Source organism: Hylaeus volcanicus, chromosome 1 (assembly GCF_026283585.1).
Source record: "Hylaeus volcanicus isolate JK05 chromosome 1, UHH_iyHylVolc1.0_haploid, whole genome shotgun sequence".
Classification (NCBI taxonomy): domain Eukaryota; kingdom Metazoa; phylum Arthropoda; class Insecta; order Hymenoptera; family Colletidae; genus Hylaeus; species Hylaeus volcanicus.
Genome location: NC_071976.1, coordinates 31,973,856 through 31,992,090, shown reverse-complemented (window position 1 = coordinate 31,992,090; position 18,235 = coordinate 31,973,856). Strand labels below are relative to the sequence as shown.

The 18,235-nt window shown below is 45.0% G+C and overlaps 1 protein-coding gene and 1 long non-coding RNA gene across 3 annotated transcripts in view; both read left to right on the top strand.

Moving 5' to 3' along the window:
* Nucleotides 1-1,788, top strand: part of LOC128880728 (uncharacterized) — a 108,888-nt gene extending 107,100 nt beyond the window's left edge. Inside the window, exon 3 of the long non-coding RNA XR_008457903.1 lies at nt 1,010-1,788. This is a non-coding gene — a long non-coding RNA (uncharacterized LOC128880728). The remainder of the gene's footprint in view (nt 1-1,009) is intronic.
* LOC128880699 (cysteine-rich motor neuron 1 protein) overlaps nt 1-18,235 on the top strand; it is a 242,119-nt gene that overhangs the window by 187,473 nt on the left and 36,411 nt on the right. The gene's annotated exons all lie outside the window — the stretch shown is intronic.

Here is an 18,235-nt window from a genome sequence, read left to right as displayed (position 1 = left end):
TACTCCCTCGCCCGATATCGATGCATAAAACCTCCAATTAAAAGCTATGAAAAATACAAGTACGATCCCTGAAATTCCCAGGTGTAGCAATAAAATCCAATGTATATAGACTGCCAGGGAATCGGTTGATATACCAATTTGTATGCAAAGAGTAGATCACCCAGCGCGCAATGTTGCTCGAGAGTAAACAAACCGAGTACTATTCGGAACCGTCGAGAATGGACCCGCTGAGTTGCTCTAGCTAAGGAGAATGCTTCTCGACTCCGCCCGTGGACTGCATTTCCGCGACAATGTAAACAGACTTGAGACAACGGAGCTGTGACGTAACTGTGTACGCGTGACTCGGTCGTTGTGTATCAGGAAGGAGTCGAAGTAGGACGAGACGTTACATCCACCAATGGATGACATTGTTTGCTCGGGGTGGGCGAGGACGAACACGCCACGACTCCGAGCGATTTCCAGGGGTAAAAACGAATCGAAAATGTAAAACAAAAGTTTTCGATAAGACCCTTCGTTGAGGAGAAAATCGACGTGGCGAGCGTGTCGGTCTAGCACTGATTGATTCTTCTTGCGCCGGTGTTTACCATGGTTAACAGTGGCATGGAAGCATCCGTTTTAATCAGTTTCGAGTAATTAGAAGGTTGTCTACTGCGACAACGTTAGTATTCAAATTTTGATAAACAGCAACTCAAGGGGAAATTCGATTCGGTTTCGAACACCCTATCCTTGATTGTAGATTGATTTTAAATGGGCTCGTGTTTTTATTGCGAATTAGATGATCTTCACAGACAATCTAACGAGGAAAAAATGAAATAAATAATGGCAGAGGTAACTTGAATTAAAGGTTCCAAAGCATCGAAAAATAATCCTCCCTTCCCTTGCTAACAAGTTAAACACTAGGATTCTACAGTAAAAAATCCGGCCGCTACCAATAGCCCGCGTTCCTCCCAGGTCCATTCTCTGGAGGTGTCAACAGTACCATACTAATATTTATGCGACAACGTTCCAGTTCGAAAAGCAATTCGGCGCTAGAGTCAGCTTGCAGAATTTCCCCCCGAAAGCCATACAACTCGCAATATCCTCCAGCCAAGGTGGATGCGTGGCATCGAATCCCGCGCCGTGGATGTTGCCGGGAACGTGGAAGAAAGGCAGAAATAGGTTGCGGTTGATTCTTACCACGGAATCGCTCGACGACAAAATGGAAACGCGCGGCGACAAAAGTTTGCATTCTGCTCGTGATACAGACACAATAGACGGCACAACGGAGCGTCCAATATAAGCGGGACGTGCGGTTCCCCGACTTATTTGACGAAGCTATTGAAACCAGCGCGGCCTTTCTCCCTCTCTGCGCTATTCTTCATTGGTATGGCGCTTTGCGAGCCAAGGGATGAAGGGCTGAGGGCTGAGGCAAAGGATACGTGGGTGTTTAGAGGTTCTTGGTGGAGGGGTGAAACCGTGGTACGGCTATGGGAAGGCATGAAAAGGTGGAAAAAGTGGATGGTAATAATGAGTCCACTTGATATTTGTTGTCTAGTGATCTTTGAGACTATTTCTAAGGCCGATCGCACATGGGCCCAACCGATCGGTTTCAAACCACTCTGAAACTACATAGTTGCATGCCGCGGTGGATCTAGGTTAAACAAAGATAGCGGAGTAGGTAAAATAAAGAGCGCAAACGGTTTGCAACACTAATTTCAAATCAGCTGCGTCGTGTGCGATCGGCCTAAGTGAATTGGTTGATTTTGTTCTCGAAGATATGTGAAAATCATTAACTTTGAGGTGCTGTACTTTCTAAAAAATTTCGAAAACAACAAAGTGATGACTTAAACTCCCGCTATTATCCTTAGAACTGTAACGTACCCCAATTTAAACAAACTCCCAAACCCCAACACCGAGGAAATAACCTAAATTGATACCCATCCATCCTTCTAGGAGCAAGAGAGTCCTTACCTTTCCAATCACACCTGTTCCCTATTTCCTGTCGCTTATGCCGCGTCTTAAAATTCCTCAGGGGAATCTCGTCCAGGGCTCGCGAGTTTAATCACAAAATTGGCATCGTTTCCCCGAGCAATCGCTCGACGAATAGCTCGGGAAGACGGGCCTCCCACGATTGGAGGGAGTCTTTCGGAGTTAACGTCCGTCAGCCAGTGCTCCAATTATCCCTGGTGCATTTCCCCCCCGAGATCCGTTAAGGCGCGGGAATTTAGGGTACAAGGGCGACGCGCGATTTTCCCTCGCGTCGGAAATCTCGAGGTGACGCAAACTGCTGGCCGCGAGGGGCCTCTTCGCCTACGTCTGCGACGGAATCTCGAGAACAGTCGGGAATAAGTTACAAGGCTTCGTACGACGCAACATGATTTCCCTGGTGGCGTTCGCTTCTTCCCGCGACAGACCCGTTTAATCGGTCCGTGGATTCGTCGAGGCTCGATTGCGTCGTTTCTCTTCGCGCTCGGAGCGGAAACGTACGCGCGAATACGCGGGATTCCCCGACTCCGTCATCCCGGGAACCCGACAGCACCGTCCGCGCGTCGTCGCAACGGAATTCTGCCGCCGCGACGTCGCCTGACGGAAGCAGACAGGCTCCGGTCAGGAATTCAGAAGCGCGAAAATAACCTCGAAGGAATGGCTTTCGGAAGGATTACGTCTGCAGAATTTCCATTTTAGACGGGGTGTCGGTAAGTGTCGCGAGGCTGACTCCCAAGAACTCGATGCAGGTGGTTCGATTAGCTTTTTAACTCTTTATAGATCACTGGTACTCATTGCTACGGCTAAGTAAGAGATGATTCTATGCTCGTGCGCTAAAATAAAAGTTAAGGAGTTGTTGTGCTCTCGTCTTTGGTAGAAATCAGTTTTAATTTTAGTGGGTTCGTTAAGACAGTTCTGTTGGGAAATTTTATGGCAACCAATCGGTAAATATTGAGCCCTTCGAGCACTAAATTCTCATTTTAATTCTGTGGGCAGAATTCTTTTGTGTTCGAATAGTTCGAACTATTGGAGTCATGGAGTCATGGAGTCCTGCGACACTTATCGACGACTCGTTTATACTTCTGTCTATATACATAGTATCTATCCAACTATCTAGATACCTGTCTATCAAGTCTCTATCTGAATACCTATCTACCCACCTATCCTTTTAAATACCTGGCTGCCTCTCTATCTAGATACGCGTCTATCAATCCGACCATCAATTTATCAGCGTATCAGCCTATCCATTCATCAATCTATCCATCTAGATCGCCGTCTCTCCATCTATTTAGATGCCTATCCACCTCTCGTCCCATCCGTCTATCCATCTATTCCTGTCTTCCAACTTCTCGCCAGCCAGGAAAACCGAGTCCGCGTTAATTCCTTTTTGTTTTCAGTCAAGACGTCAGCGTCGTATCAACGTGCACTTCAATTTCCAACGCGTCGCGAAACGCGTGGCTTCTCGCGGAGAATTGATTGTCTCGCGAGACGTCCGTGGATCTCGCCGATTTCATCATCGAGTTCGCACCCACGCCAGAGAGTCGAACCGGGGAGGGGAAAAAAGACAAGCGTTCCACGGTTCTTCCATCTACTAAATTAAGCAGGAAAATCGCATCGATCGCGACAGACTCGCGTCCTCCTCGTCCCTCAGGACCGCTACCGTTCCCAAGTTCGTTTCGCGCAGACCTCGGTTCGTTTCCAATTTTCCTGGCCAAATATTAGCCGAATCTTTGGATCAGACGTAACTCGAAACGCATCGTGGCAGCGTTGGAGCGGTGATGGTCGTAGTCTTTTGGGTCCTTGACCGCGGAGGTTGCGAAACTTGGGGGAGGGTGTGACCGATGCCGAAGATGGGAGAGACGTTCTCTTCTTGGTAGTAAAATAAAATTGCGCGGTGGGAATGCTGTCGATTCTTCGTCTTCCTGATGGGAGAACTGGATAAAGTCGATACTAACGAGTTGCTCCCTCTTCTCGATCATTTTAAAACGTGCCACCCTTCTGTTGGCCGAAGGTGTCTTCATTTATTTCTTAAACACGCTAAGAGCGTCGCTGAGGTCTACTCGATAGGATCTCGATTTGTTCCGCATCGTAAAAGCTCGATCTATCTTGCTCCGCTGGCAAACAGTGTCTCCTCCTAAGAACCCTCTTAACGAAAAAGTGCTGCGGTTTTCTTCTATTATTTTCTCTATATTTCCCGTGAACGGCTCGCCCCGATACTCGCCCAAACTAAGATCAATCTAAAATAGATTTTGAACAAAAGCTCCGTATCTATCGGGCACCCCTTCAAACGTCTCGACGCGATAGTATAACAGAGGGTTAAAGGCACCCCGAGTTCTAAAGTTTACACAACATCTGCTCGAGTCCTCGCGGAGTTCTAATCGAGTTCTGATGCGTGCTCTCCGAGCCCTAATTGAATTCCGACTGTACACGATGTCAAAGTTGTGTTTTAAGTTCGCGTCGGTTGTCCGATTGTCGGGATCCCATCGCGGCTGCGACGAATGATGTGAATTTTTGCCACGCAAAAATGGGGAACTTCGGTGTCCCTCGTCTTTCTTTTCCTCGGGATCGTAACACGCTCGACGCCCGCCGGAAACTACCGTGACGCAATCGTCTCCGTTAATTTCCTCCCCTGTTTTCTCTGTTTTATCTCACGCCGAACGATCTGTCCCCACCAATTACGCTAACAAAAAACCAGGAACAAAGGCGGCGATCGCCGCGAAGACAAGGACGGGAGAAGTTACAAAGAGGGAAGAGCGTCTGCGCGCGACTAGATTGCAAAAACTTCGCGTTAGCGATCGAAGCTTTAATCGCGCGGTAGACGCTCGTTGACGACGGAGCGTCCCGAGCTCGGAGGGGACGTCGGAGGCGGACGAAAAAGAAATAACGATTCTTCGAGTTTCCCAGAGATTTCGCGTTTAAGAGGCGGTCCCACGGTTAAGGAGCCGTGGCACCGATAAAAAGTTTCCCAGAGTGGTGTGCAGTAGAGCGCGTTTGCACGGTCCCTCAAGCGAGATACGCCGAGCCACTATGAGGACCTGCGCTTGTTTCGCGAATGTCCGCATTCCTTCGTCGCCATTCTCCTCTCTACGGACTTGTTTCTCCTCGCAGGAGACGTTCCTCGTCGCGATAACAATTTATTTATCGGGGAAATGCGCTTGTTCTTTAAATTACATTCGTTACATCCTGCCGCTGCATTTTCTTTTCATGTTTATTTACTTTATTATTCTTTATACGTGGATCGAAACATGACTAGTTCGTTAATTGCAGCTACTGTGGTGCGTCTAAATGCTATTTAATATTTAGAATATTATAAGATATTATAAGAGTGTTTTCTTTGCGTTACATCGCATTTGCCTCTATAATTCTCTTCGTTACTTCACGTTTGCTTATATGCTTCCATTCGTACGTCTATATCTTTTAAATTAATAATATGAACAAAATTTCGTTTACGCCACAATATAGAGCCCATTGCATCCTGCAATTTACATATAAACAATTTTTTCGTATCATCAGTAGTTATTAAAATATACTTTGCACGCGTATATATTTATAACGAAACGTTTATTCGAAAACACCAAACTGTCATTTGGTCGAATGTTTTCAATAGACATAGAGGGTGTTCTATTTACTTGTTCATTTTTCTTAAATACCATAGCGTTTTGTTCGAACCTAGATAAGAAATCTGCTTGGACCTGCCTACGAGGAGTCGATCGGAAAGAGTATCGATTGTAGCCCCGAGTCGTACGTCACGTCGACGTCAGAGCTGGCCACGTAACGCGAAAGATAGAGTCGAAACTCGTCGTTTCGGTTTACGTCACGGTTATTAGCCGGGAGTCCCCTAATCCCATTTCCAATGAAACGCATACGCAGCTGAATCCTTCGTAATGCCTAGCGACGGTACGTCGCAAAGCTGGATATCCAGAAAACGGCTGGGCGACTTCTCCCGCGGTGATTCCCGATTCGATCACGAAAGTATCGCGTTCGAGCCTCGAAATGCCGGATTTTGCCGATCGCGAGACGCCTCGAGAAACTCCTCCTGAAAAGGGAGGCTTCGTCTTTTCAATTTTTCGCGGCCGACGAAATCAATTTCTACTTAAACGCGTATTACTATCGCCATCGATGCCAGAACACGGGCGTTCGAGAGGCGAACAAATAAAGGAGGAGGGAGGACAATGCGCAGTCATAACCGTTATTTATGTCGAGCCCGCTCTACCAAAGCTTCTTAAGTCTTTTGTAGTCGTTCCGCCGGCTACACTCGACGCTTCCGCCATCGTCGCGAAAAACGTTTCTTCCTTGGGCTAGGATACCGCGTCGTTGTTCGAGCTGACCGACGATCTCGAGAGAATATGTCGTTTCTTTTTCGTACTCTACAGTCAATCCCATAAATATACCCCTTATGTCGATTGAAGAGGTTTGACTAAATTAAATAATAGTTTCGATATTACCAAGTGAATTTTTTATTATAAATATGTATATGAATAACCTTATATATATGTTGAATTGAGTAATCTCCTCCTTTTCGAAATCGGTTAAAATGAATTCTGCGCATCCCTGGCTACTCTAATGCGCAAGGTCACGTTTGATCTTTGGTCGAGCCTCTTCTGGGACCATTGGTATATAGCGTCGCCAAAGGAACAGTTCCAGAGAATCGATTTTACCCCTTGGAAGCATCGTCTCGCTCGAATTTACATTCTTGGATACGTCGACATTTTCATGGAGCGTTTGCACTGTCGACGATGCTCCCAGGACCGGTCCAACGAATTCGTGTACGTAATACGAAGTACCCGGGACCTTCGTCGTGCAACATTGGAGCTTAGTCCGCTCGTCTTTACCTACACATCCGTCGCAAATCCGTCCAAAACACGACGGATCGAAACGGACCAGAGATGCTGCTTTTGTTTTCGAGTTCCATGGATTTTCGCGAATCCTCGACCGTTCGGTGAAACCCGACGATCTCTGGCCTCCGTGACATTTGCTGTACTTCGAAAAAAATTCACGCTCGTTTCAACTTTCCCACAAACAAATACCACCTGAAAGTTTCGGTCTTTTGTTTTTTCTCTGGTCCTTAAACATATCGATAGTTGCAGGATGTCGGTGTTTAGAGGTCCTGCAACTATCGAGGTGTAACGCCCTCAAACTCACGTCCGTGACATTTGCTGTATTTCGAAAATAATTCACGCTCGTTTCAACTTTCCCACAAACGAATACCACCTGAAAGTTTTGGTCTTTTCTCTTCCCTCTGGTCCTTAAAAATATCGATAGTTGCAGGATGTCGGTGTTCAGAGGTCCTGTAACTATCGAGGTGTAACGCCCCCAATCTCGCGCGTTGCTTAGCGACCATCCTCTCTACTCGACCACATCAATCATTCTCGCAATAATGTTATTACTATTATTCTGACAACCTCAACTAAAACAATTTTATTTACACGGGGGAGGTACATCTAATCCCTCCGGAATTAGCCCGCTAAATTAACACAACATCCGCCATTAATCGAAAACTTCGGTTGACGATAGACAAATAGAGTAACGGGTCCCGCCGCACGCATCGATCGCCGTGAATTAATTTCGCGGACGCGCGCGATGTATCGCTGTATCGACTAAACAGTAATATTCGGTTTCTGGGATCGATCTGTCACCCCTACTATTCCGCATTCCAACATTCCCATCTTCCTGCGCGCATAGCCACGCACACGCATACCGTTGCACGTGCAAATACATGCATATTTGTCGAAAGACTCGACAGATCGGGCGAGATATGCATTATCGATGAAACGTACGTACTGCAGTCGTTCTTAACATGTGTTCTCACGTTCGAGGAAGGAATCCTGCACTTTTCCATTTATGTATTAGTCCGTACGAGCACTTCTAGCCTGTTTACTGGGTGCTCGGGAAGAACATGGTTCATCCAGAGTGAATGTTTATGTCAACTACATCCATGAATATTTCTGCTTTCCTACCGGAGAAGAAGAAAATATTCTGCACGATTCTCGTAATTTCATCTGTGTAATAACGTAAATAAATCATGAGAAACTAATCTGTACGTTATTCTGAACAGTCGTTCGTAATGGAGGATGATTATTTATGTCTTCGAAACTTAATAGAAAAATAAAGAACTCTTTGTGGAGCCTACTCGCTACCGTAATTTAGTAAATCGATCGCCATCGATAAATAACCCGACTGGAATTGCGTCTGGAACGTTTGCAACGTTCCCAGCTTCGAAGAAGATGGATCCTACGCGCTTTGGCACGGATCCGTAGCGTCGTATCGTCGTGATCAACGGCATTACAAGAATTTCCTCTCCGAGTTTCGTGTTGCGCGAATTCCGCGTGTCGTTCCAAGCGTTAATTAACCTCGTTGTTTGCCCAGTCTATCCTTTCACGTCGTAGTTATCCTTCGTAAGGATACGTAACGCTCTGAAATCGTCGTCTCCGGGTTCATTTTTCCCGTAATTCTTCCCCTGGGGCGATACAGGATGCGTCATATACAAGGTGGCCTGTAGAAATTGATTCGGCGTTTGGAAACGATGGAAAAAGATCCTATAAACATTCGTCCTATCGGTTCTCGTTTCCGAGATTATTGCGAGTCGTCGATAAGTGTCGCGAGGTACTTCTTCGTGTAACTATTAGCGTCACGTGACTGTGGCGAGGAAGAAATTTGTTCAGAATTGCGAGAACTATAAGAAGCGACACTTATCGACGATTCGTCGGATTTCGTAAACGAGATCGAATAGGGCATATGTTTAACCCTTTGCACTCGAGGCCTTTTTTTCTGGTATTTACCAGCAACTCTAGATGTTTTTTAGCATTCTATTGCCATGAATTCTAAGCTATCTAGATTTGAGAATAAGGTTACCGTATCATTTTATTGACACTTCAAGCTCCAACGAAATTGAACCTAAAGAAACATTAGATGTAGATTTGCTGCGTGAAACCTAATGGTGACTGAGAGTCGCCTCTCGAGTGCAAAGCGTTAACGAACTCCGTAAGTAGAATTGGAGAGAAATGGTCAGACATGAATGAGTTGTATTGTATCCCAGACAATATTAACCCTTTGTAATCGAGGCGTTTTTTCTGGTATCTACCAGCAACTCGAGATGTTTCTTCTAGATTTGAGAATAAAGTCACCTTTACCTCACCGACAATCAATTTCATCGACACTTCGAGATCCGAAGAAATTAAACCTAAAGAAACATTAGATGTAGATTTGCTGCGTGAAACCTAATGGTGACTGAGAGTAGCCTCTCGAGTGCAAAAGGGTTAATGTTTAATGAACTTTCTCCGTTATTTCGAGTCGCTGTATGTGTCTCTCGCACCGTGTATTCGCGCGCACAGGGTTGCCGTGTATACACGTGCCGGTAAAACAGGAGAAGATTAAATCCTCGAGAGGTAGGGAAAACTGATACCCTTCGAATCAAGATGATAAGCTTTAGTCGTTGCTAGTCGACCAGCCCGGTAATGGAAAATGTCAAGTAATCCGATAACCGTTGTTCCCCCACTCGGGGAACGCGTGCCTATTTAGTCGGGACCCAAATTGAATTCTCTGAGGCCACGGAACGCCCGATTAAAGCCGGGAAATTATATTAATAACGTTCATTGTGGATCGTCCTATCGCGAGGCAGCGTCTCGTTCACGGGACAAACCTTTAGAAACCCTGTGTACGAGGGATTCAAAATCTCCCGCTGTAAGAAGGACGGGACGTCTTTAAAAACCGGTTATAAACTTTCCAAGCTTGCAATATCCGCTTAAAGGAATAAAAATGCTCGGAAACGTAAGTTACGAGGCCAACCTTTTCAAAGTCAACGGTGATTTTCCATTCTAAGAATGGAAGCTACTTAATTACATATTTCAAAGACGTATCAGCCACTAATGGGGAGGAGAGTTCTCTTTATACCTTTATGGAGGTATTATAGATAGATTAGCGAGGTTTCCTCTAGAATAATGAGTCCAAACACGGCATCGCTCTGACTATTTTCAATTCCGCGTGATTAGATTCTTTTTAGGAACGATTAGAATAATGTGTAATTAAAAGTGGTTCGAATGGGGTCATGTTTGGGCTCATTTTAATCTTCAAAACCTCATCGATATAGACATAATACTCCCGCGAAGATACGATGGCATATGTTAAAATTTATTTTTTTATTAATGGATGAAATTTGATTCCTCGCGAATATTGTTATGAGATATTTCTCATGCGACGTTAAAGTCCTTCTTAAACGCACCTCAGAGACCAATCCGTTCCTGGGAAAATCCCGGCGATACGTACACCGACGCTCGTTAGGCGACGGTATCCTTTAAGCGGATATCGTATCGATGTTAAACTGCATAGAAACGCTTTCGAGGAACGCGCCTTGAAAAGTGCTCCGGTTACCGTAAGTAGGAACGAGATTAAATACGACGGATCGCGATCCTCGAAGCAGCGGGGTTCGTTTAGCTTAACGCTAATCGCGTTGTCGCTGCGAGTGATTTTAATTGGTTCCCGTTCGTTGCCACTAGCTCCGAGCCACGATCGCTTCGTCTTCGCTGAAGACTGATCGCAGGGACTCGTGTAATTTGCTATTCCAACGTTTCACGTTCAACTACGTATTACTATTCGAATAGCGCTAGTCAATTCTTATTCGAATATTACCGAAAGCTACGTAAAATTTACGCTACGTCGGAGCCGAGAAAGTACCGGATCGTAAAAAGAAAAGGAGTACGACTCGCCGAGAGGGCGAGGAACCAATCAATCTAAGAATATGAAATACACAGTAGGAAAAAAACTTTTTCATTTTCTCGGTGTTTCCAGATTGCACCGCTAAAAAATTCCGAGTCCAATATATACCGTGCCCCGCGCGCGACAGAAACGAATTCGTTTGATTATATTTTTTTTTTTTTTTTTTATGACAGAGGTTGGACCAATTCAGGAACGTCCGCGTAAACGGTAATTGACGTTTAAAAAAACTCACATAAATCGGGAGCGCGGAGCCATCGGCAACGCGCGTTATAAATTTCGTAGATTTACTTTCTGGGAACGGCACTCGACGCGATTTATTCGATTTAATATCGCGCCGCGATCTCTGCCTTCGATTTCCGTCGAACATTTATCTCGCGTGTATCTCTCGTCGAGATCGCCGCAGTCGACAGACAGCGCGAACGTCGCCAAAGTATTTCGGGACTGCTCGAGCCCGAGGCTAGCTTCCTTGGCGCGGTAACCAGAAGACGAGTCGTTCTTATTCACGACCATAATGTATGCAAGAAGGAGTTCGTCCTGCGGAAGAATGGAAATGCGTTCCCGGTGAAATATCGCGAGGACTCCGTGCTCGCATTGTTCGTTAATTACTTATTTAATTTACGCCGCTTCGTACCACACCGCTCGGGGAATAGAATATGCAGGGTAATTATGGAAACTGGGGCGATCTTTAGATCTTTTCTAAACGAGGACGCTAAAAGAAAGGTGTCTTGAAAACGATAAGACGATAGAAACGATGTAACTGGTCGAATTTGTGATTGAATAATTGAGAAAGTGAAATATTAAAAAATATAAAATCTTGTGAACGAATGATCTCGTTTCCTAAAATAGAGCAACTTTGTTCCAACAAGTTTTTTCCTGAGGTAATTATTATCGGAGATAGGCTCGTTTATCTTGTATGCGGGGAAGGTAGCGATTCTATCTCGAGCCGAGGCCTAACGCGTACCGTTCTACGTAGACGGATTGTGTTTGGACTCATTTTCGTCGAGATAACTTCACGAATCCGTTAACAACGATATCGAGGTAATGCAAAGAAAAATGTAAATATTTTCTGAATAAACAATAGCTATGAACAGTGAAAATACCGCGTAAACAGGTGTCCGTCGTGTATTCTTTAATCGAAATTTCGGCCAAGAAGAGATTTTCGTCCATTTCTGCCGATGAGAAGGCTCTTCCTCGTTTGCGAGGCAGCGCGTGTCGGAGTTGGCGAAGAGGGTACGAGAATACGGGCGGGAGGAGTACTTCGATAACTTCTCTGATTAAATCCTTTAATTACGGCTCTCGCTGTTCGCTCTCCGAGCTCGACGAGTCCGCTAAGCTGCGTCCGTCGATTCTGAACCGAAACGACGAACCTCGGCTACCACGGAACACCCTTTGCTACAGCTGCGCGGAACAAGGTGCACCCTGTTCCAACTGAAACGCGCAAATTGAATGTAATACGAGCCCTCTTTGATCGTTCAACGCTGCAAGACCGAATCCCAGTAATTCCCCGCTTTCGTGTGACAATTTTTACATCAGATTGATGCAACGCAATCAACCACCCCTTCCAGGCCTTGCAACTTTCAACTTCGTCTGTTACTCTATAAAACTCTTGTCAATTTGTTAGAGTATACTACTGTCGTACTTTTCTAGGAAAAAAAATTAATTGGGATACGATTATCGAAATGTTAACCCTCTGTACGACGAATTTTGTTCTGCGTACAACTTGCAAGGCATTTACTTCGATCAAAGACATTATATAATTAAGACGTACGCGTCATCTTGTGAAAAAAACTAAGATTATTTAACACGTTGACTGCCAGACAAATATTCTTTAAAGTTTCTACTAAAATGAAATATTATTCAAACTATTGAAGACTGCATAATCGAACATTTATCGTCGTATTTATTCTTGTAATTTCATCAAAATTCACGAATATGGTTTAAATTCATTTCCTTTGATGCTCGACGTTCGGAATTAATTTTGTTAGTTCTTCAGTGGAAAGTACTGTCACCCACGTGTGGGTGACATGGCGATCAACGTGTTAATAAGATGTAGATATATTATCACGTGATCTAAAAGTTAACTCATGGAAGATCAAGCTATACTTCTCCTCGTCAGATAATATTTTCCCAAAGCTAATCCTAGACGAACTACAAATGATAGCCTGTTGAATATTTGTGTGACGCTATAAATACTCTCGCTAATATGATTTATTGGGACAGGAATATATCTTCGAGGATGATCAATCTATTAACCTAATCTAAACCTGGGGATTACCTCGCGAAACCGCGTATAAATTGTTAACTAGTCAACAGTGTCCCGTTAGTTCGAGATACAAATGGGCGCCTGCCTCGCTTCGCGAACTGGTGGCGCTCTGGAATTTCTTCGAAGTTCCGCGAATAATTTCAGCCTTCGACGGATGTTAATTCCGTGGAATTCTGGTCGTAGGAGTTCAGCCAAGTCGTCCCTAATTTGGTAAGCTCGGGGGTACCCGTGCACGACTCGCTTCGGTCACCTACTGTAACTCGCGTAATATCCCAGTTAATCGAACTTCATTGGCGAAACGCTCAAGGCTCGATATCGCGATAAATTGCTTCCATGTTAATTCACCGACTAAGCTCGATCACCCGTCGAACGTTTTTGGAACTACTTGTATGAATTAAAGACAGGGACTGCTGCTTTTATCCTTTCCTCGTTATCGACACTGTTACGCCTTGTTTGCGGAGACCGGAAAAGCCAATCCGAAACCAAACGATATTCACGATTAGAGGCACTTTCGAAAAATTCGTGTTACAAATTACAAGTGCTCAAATGGAACCATAATTACGGTTACGAAGAAGACCTTATCTAATACAGAATATTCGATGCATTCTTTATTAGAGAACCAATTGCACCCTGAAGAGCCCCCAGCACGGAGTACTAACCGCGTAAAAAATGATTAAACTTCCAGCGATGAAATTTCCCCTGGCGCATTCCGTCGAATTCCTTCTTTTCCGGCAGGAGAAAGGTGGCAAGAAAAATCACTGCCACTTTATTAAAAATTCAAGACCTAGCCCAACCAAGCCTGGTTCAATGGTCGCGAAACGCGTCGATGATCGGGTCGTTTACCTCCCCTAAATCGCCTCCTCTGGCAAAATAAATCCCGCTCGGAAAGAAGCGAGCATTTCGCTCGTGGCTAGCTCGTTGAAATTATCGAGAGACGGTGCGGCTTCACGCTCGGGAAAAGTTAGTTCGCAAGCGGAAGTTCGCCCGTATGATCGCGTGCGATCGCGAACGCGCCACCTACGGCTATATGACATACAAATTAAACGAGACTCGGAATGTTAATTACTCGATTAGCGTGGCACACGTGCCAGCTACGCGCGTGATTTATGACCGAGATGCGCCACGGTAATTGAGGCTTCGGAACATTAATGGGGAAAACAGAATCGCTGCGCAATGCCGAGTCCCCGTCCCTTCCCTCCTACTGATGATGAGAACTTTATTAGACGTTGTTCCCGTTATCAATCGCTTGGCCACGAGTTATCCGTTGAAACGGGGTGCATCGACCAACCGAGCGCAATTTATAGCGCGATGCAATTACGCTGGATTCTGGATGGCGAATGAAATCTTGAAAGCGGGGAAAGTAGACACTTTTGGCTGTTGGTGAAATGAACGAGAGGCGAGTGGGTTGTAAAAAATATTGTAGGTGGAAGTGTTACGAAGTGGAGAGGGTGGTACCATTGATTTAATTTGGGGGAAAAATTGTCACTTGTAAGCGTGGTTGATTGCGATTCCTATCTAGAGCTGAGATCTATGTAGGCTCTATAAGGGCTCTTTGTATCGTAACAGCAGTCGATACTGACGATTTAAAGTGTAAACAATTTTTTATGATTATTACTCTATTCTCCTAAAAGTACCACCAATAAATTAACGAGGTCTCCCTGATAAAAACGAGTAGAAACACGGCCCCGTTCGAAGCATCTTTAAACACACCTCACTCGAATCAATATCACAAAAATCTCCAATTTCCTGTAACTAATAATCGTCCGAACGACGTCGTGTTTGTACCCGTTTACATCGGACGAGCTTCGTCGATTCGTCGGCGACACTGCTTCACGGATACAACTTCGTGAAGTATTTAAATTCCTATTCAGGTCAGGCTAAAGTAGGTCGACGGTTGAAAAGGAAGCGCGACCTTCCCCAGACGTATGAAAATTAGCAGACAGAAAGGAGTCTCTGTATTTGATCGAGTTAACGACGACATCGCAGACACGTTGTATCCGTGGAGGGTTCCATTGTTTCCAGAATCTGACTGAGGAGATCGCAGCAATTTCTCGAGACGAGCGCGAAGCGGAGGACGGGGCCGGCTCGTCTCGAAATTTTATTACGACAAGAGGCTGCAACGCGCCCGTACTCGCTCCCTGTAATTCACTTTCGTAACGCGTCCCGCCTACCATTTTAGATGAGGTATAAATTTGCGCTCGTGTGTGCAATTATGTAAAACTCTTCCATACGGGTAGCGTTCCGAAATTATTTAGCGTCGAAATAGTTCCGCCTTCAGCGGGCGCCTTTTCCGCAACGATGACAATCGCCCGCGGCCAGCTTCCGCCTAATTGCAAACTGCAGCGATCGTTTACAGTTTACAGTTACAACCCCTCTCTCTCTGCGCAAACGATCCTGAAATGGCCCCGATGCGTTGCATACTATTTCATCTTCTGTGCACATAGGAAATTGTATCTACAGAAATCTGTATCTCTAGAAATACAACAAACATGGAACAGATTCGAAGAGTTTGAATTTCCTCTTCGAATACACGACGAAGTCCAACGGTTTTCAACGGTAGTACATCTGGGTGCGACCTTACCGGTCTAGAGGCGCCCATTTCGGACAGGTGGTCCATAACGGGGAGCACGGTTTGAGGAAAATTAGCAAGGAAAGCGGCCCATTAAACGGAGAATTACGCAACTAGCGTGCGTGGTCATTAAACGGTTAAGTGTCGTGTTTCTGTGGAGTATTTAACAGGACGCAGTGCCTCATCGCATTCTGGCTTTCGCGAATCCTCCGTAGAACGATTTCCCTCTTTTATTCATTTACATACGTTCTCATCACATATTTATTTCATCTACGTGTACCTTTTCATTTTATTTTTGTTTTTTCACACTTAGGAATTCTGTCGCTACATTAAAAAATAATTGCTCAATTTCCCACAATTCATACGAAATCTCGCTTTCAAAACTCCCTGGTCGAAAATCTGACGAGACGCCACGATGAGCGCTCGGTGCATATCCTCGGGACTCCAAAGGGTCGGAAACATTACGCTATGGCGAAAAGTTTCGTAACACCGGTCACGGAGTCGTCCAACTCGACTGAAACTATCGTCGCGCTATCCGTGCCCACTTTCTCGCCATTTCGAAGCTTCCGGTAATCCAGTCGGACAATGGCGGGCTCCGATTGATATAAATGAACCGGTAGCATTTCCCCCCCTGTTCGGCTTCGGTAAATTGAAAAGTCGCCGCTTAAAAAGACCGGGGAGCTCGCTCGTTTATCGAGTTTCCGCCAACCGATTTATTTACCTCGTCGACGACGTCGTGAAACGATATCTTTAATTGACGCTAGAGATCTCTTTCTACGCCTTTCTTAGCGTACCAGTCCTTTTAGATATTGGACCAGTTCTTTTATTTAGTCTGTTGTGTATCATTTGTGTAGATAGTTACGTTCTGTATCGAAATTGGTAAGTTGAATACTAAAATAAATTCTTAAATTCTAGAAGGAAATCAAATCGATAAAATTGGAGGTAATCAAGGTGTCCAAGTTTACGAGTCGTGCAAAGATTCCTCCAGCTCGTAAAACTACCGAACGGAGCCTTATCGGGCACGATGATTCGCTTTCTAAGGCGGCAAGTCCATTAGCGCCGAAGGCGTGGCGGAGGCCTAGCACGGATTGATCTTTATTATTGAAACGGCGCCAGTGATAAGGTGGTTTCCTGGAATTAGCGTACGCTCCTTCGTTTATTCGTCTGCGAGGCATTAGCAGATCGTTTTTATCATTGCGCCGTGCCCGTATCGCTACTATAAATTAATTCGGACGAGGGAGTGGCGCAGGTAGAATTAACCGTGCGTTTTAACCCGTTCCCTCGCAGCCTGGTAGCCTGGGTTGGGCACATTTTGTTCCGAATAAAGAATAAAAAGGAATTCCACATTTGTTTGTGGGAATAAAGACAAATGAGTCCTTCAGCCGCGCACGTTGAGCTGTCCGTGCGAGGATGGTCGCCAAAGGATTCATTTGTTTTTATTCCGACGGATAAACGTGGAACTTTATTCCGAGTGAAATACACCCAAAATCTGCGTAGCGAGGATGATAAGTCGATTAGCGTATGGGATAAACAAATTGTAATAAAAACGTTGGTAATACACTTCTGGCTTGGAAGATTCTTTGGAATTAATTTAAACTAACAAAATTCTGTCCGTGTATCATTTTTTCGTCGAGTTCTCGTTTCGGGCGACGTTGGAATTTCGCATAAATCTTCGTCCAACGGTCAGCTGGAGAGCAAGACGTCACTCGACGTAGACGGAAGGGAGGACGGGTAAAAAAAAAAACGAGAACAAGACGAAAGGACAGGTGGTTAACGAAGGCTTTTGCTTCGCGGGACAATGGCATTAACGAGAGCAAGTCGATCTCGGTCATTGTACGCTCGTCACGAACAGTTTCGAGTCGAATTACCCGCACCCTTAATTTCCGCAGACTCTTTCTTCGCGTTGACACACTGACCAAATTTTTTACGTCACTGAATACCTTACTTCTGCACCGCTTGTCGACGGTATATTCTTCAAGGGCACAAACCGGTCTAGAACCTTGAAAAAAAACGACTTCTCTTTCCGTAGATTCAGCTACACAGCTAGTCTTTAGTTTCCTCGAAAATACGGATCTAAAACCCTGTAACTATACTACACGTGCCGAGAGTTTACGCCTGAACGCAAGGCGGGTCACGTTCGCTCAGGGGTAATCTTTTCGAGATTGGATTTCGCTTTGGTTTTCTAGTTTTTTTTTTTAACTTTAATTGACAAGCTACATCGTTCAGACTCTTTCTTTTTACTCAAAGTTCGTCATACACGATGCCTTCTTCTCCATAATTGAATTTATGACATGTCTGAATGTTTTCACCTGATAATGATCCAATTGCTTAAAAACCGTTTGCCTTTTGTATGTCCCGAATATTTTCACGAACGAAGAGCTTGGGAAAAAAATTGAATTTTATTTTTATTTTGCTGCCCAATTTCCCCGGGTAAAGATGTCGGAGCGAAAACGAACGCTATCAAAGCGGACAATAACGAAGTCGACGCGAGCGCATCGATTTCTAATGGCGCTCCAGGGAACAATGGACGGGCGGTGGCGTTATGGAAATCGATTTAATTACCGAACCCATTACGATAATTGCCGGAGGAGATGTGCTTTTTTCGCCCGGTGATTCTGCCTCGCGTCCGTGACACGATCGACGCTTCGGTTTATTAACGGTTTATTTATTATAATTATTAACTTATTTTTCGTTGAGACTCCTACATATGGGGGCTCGTCCGGGAT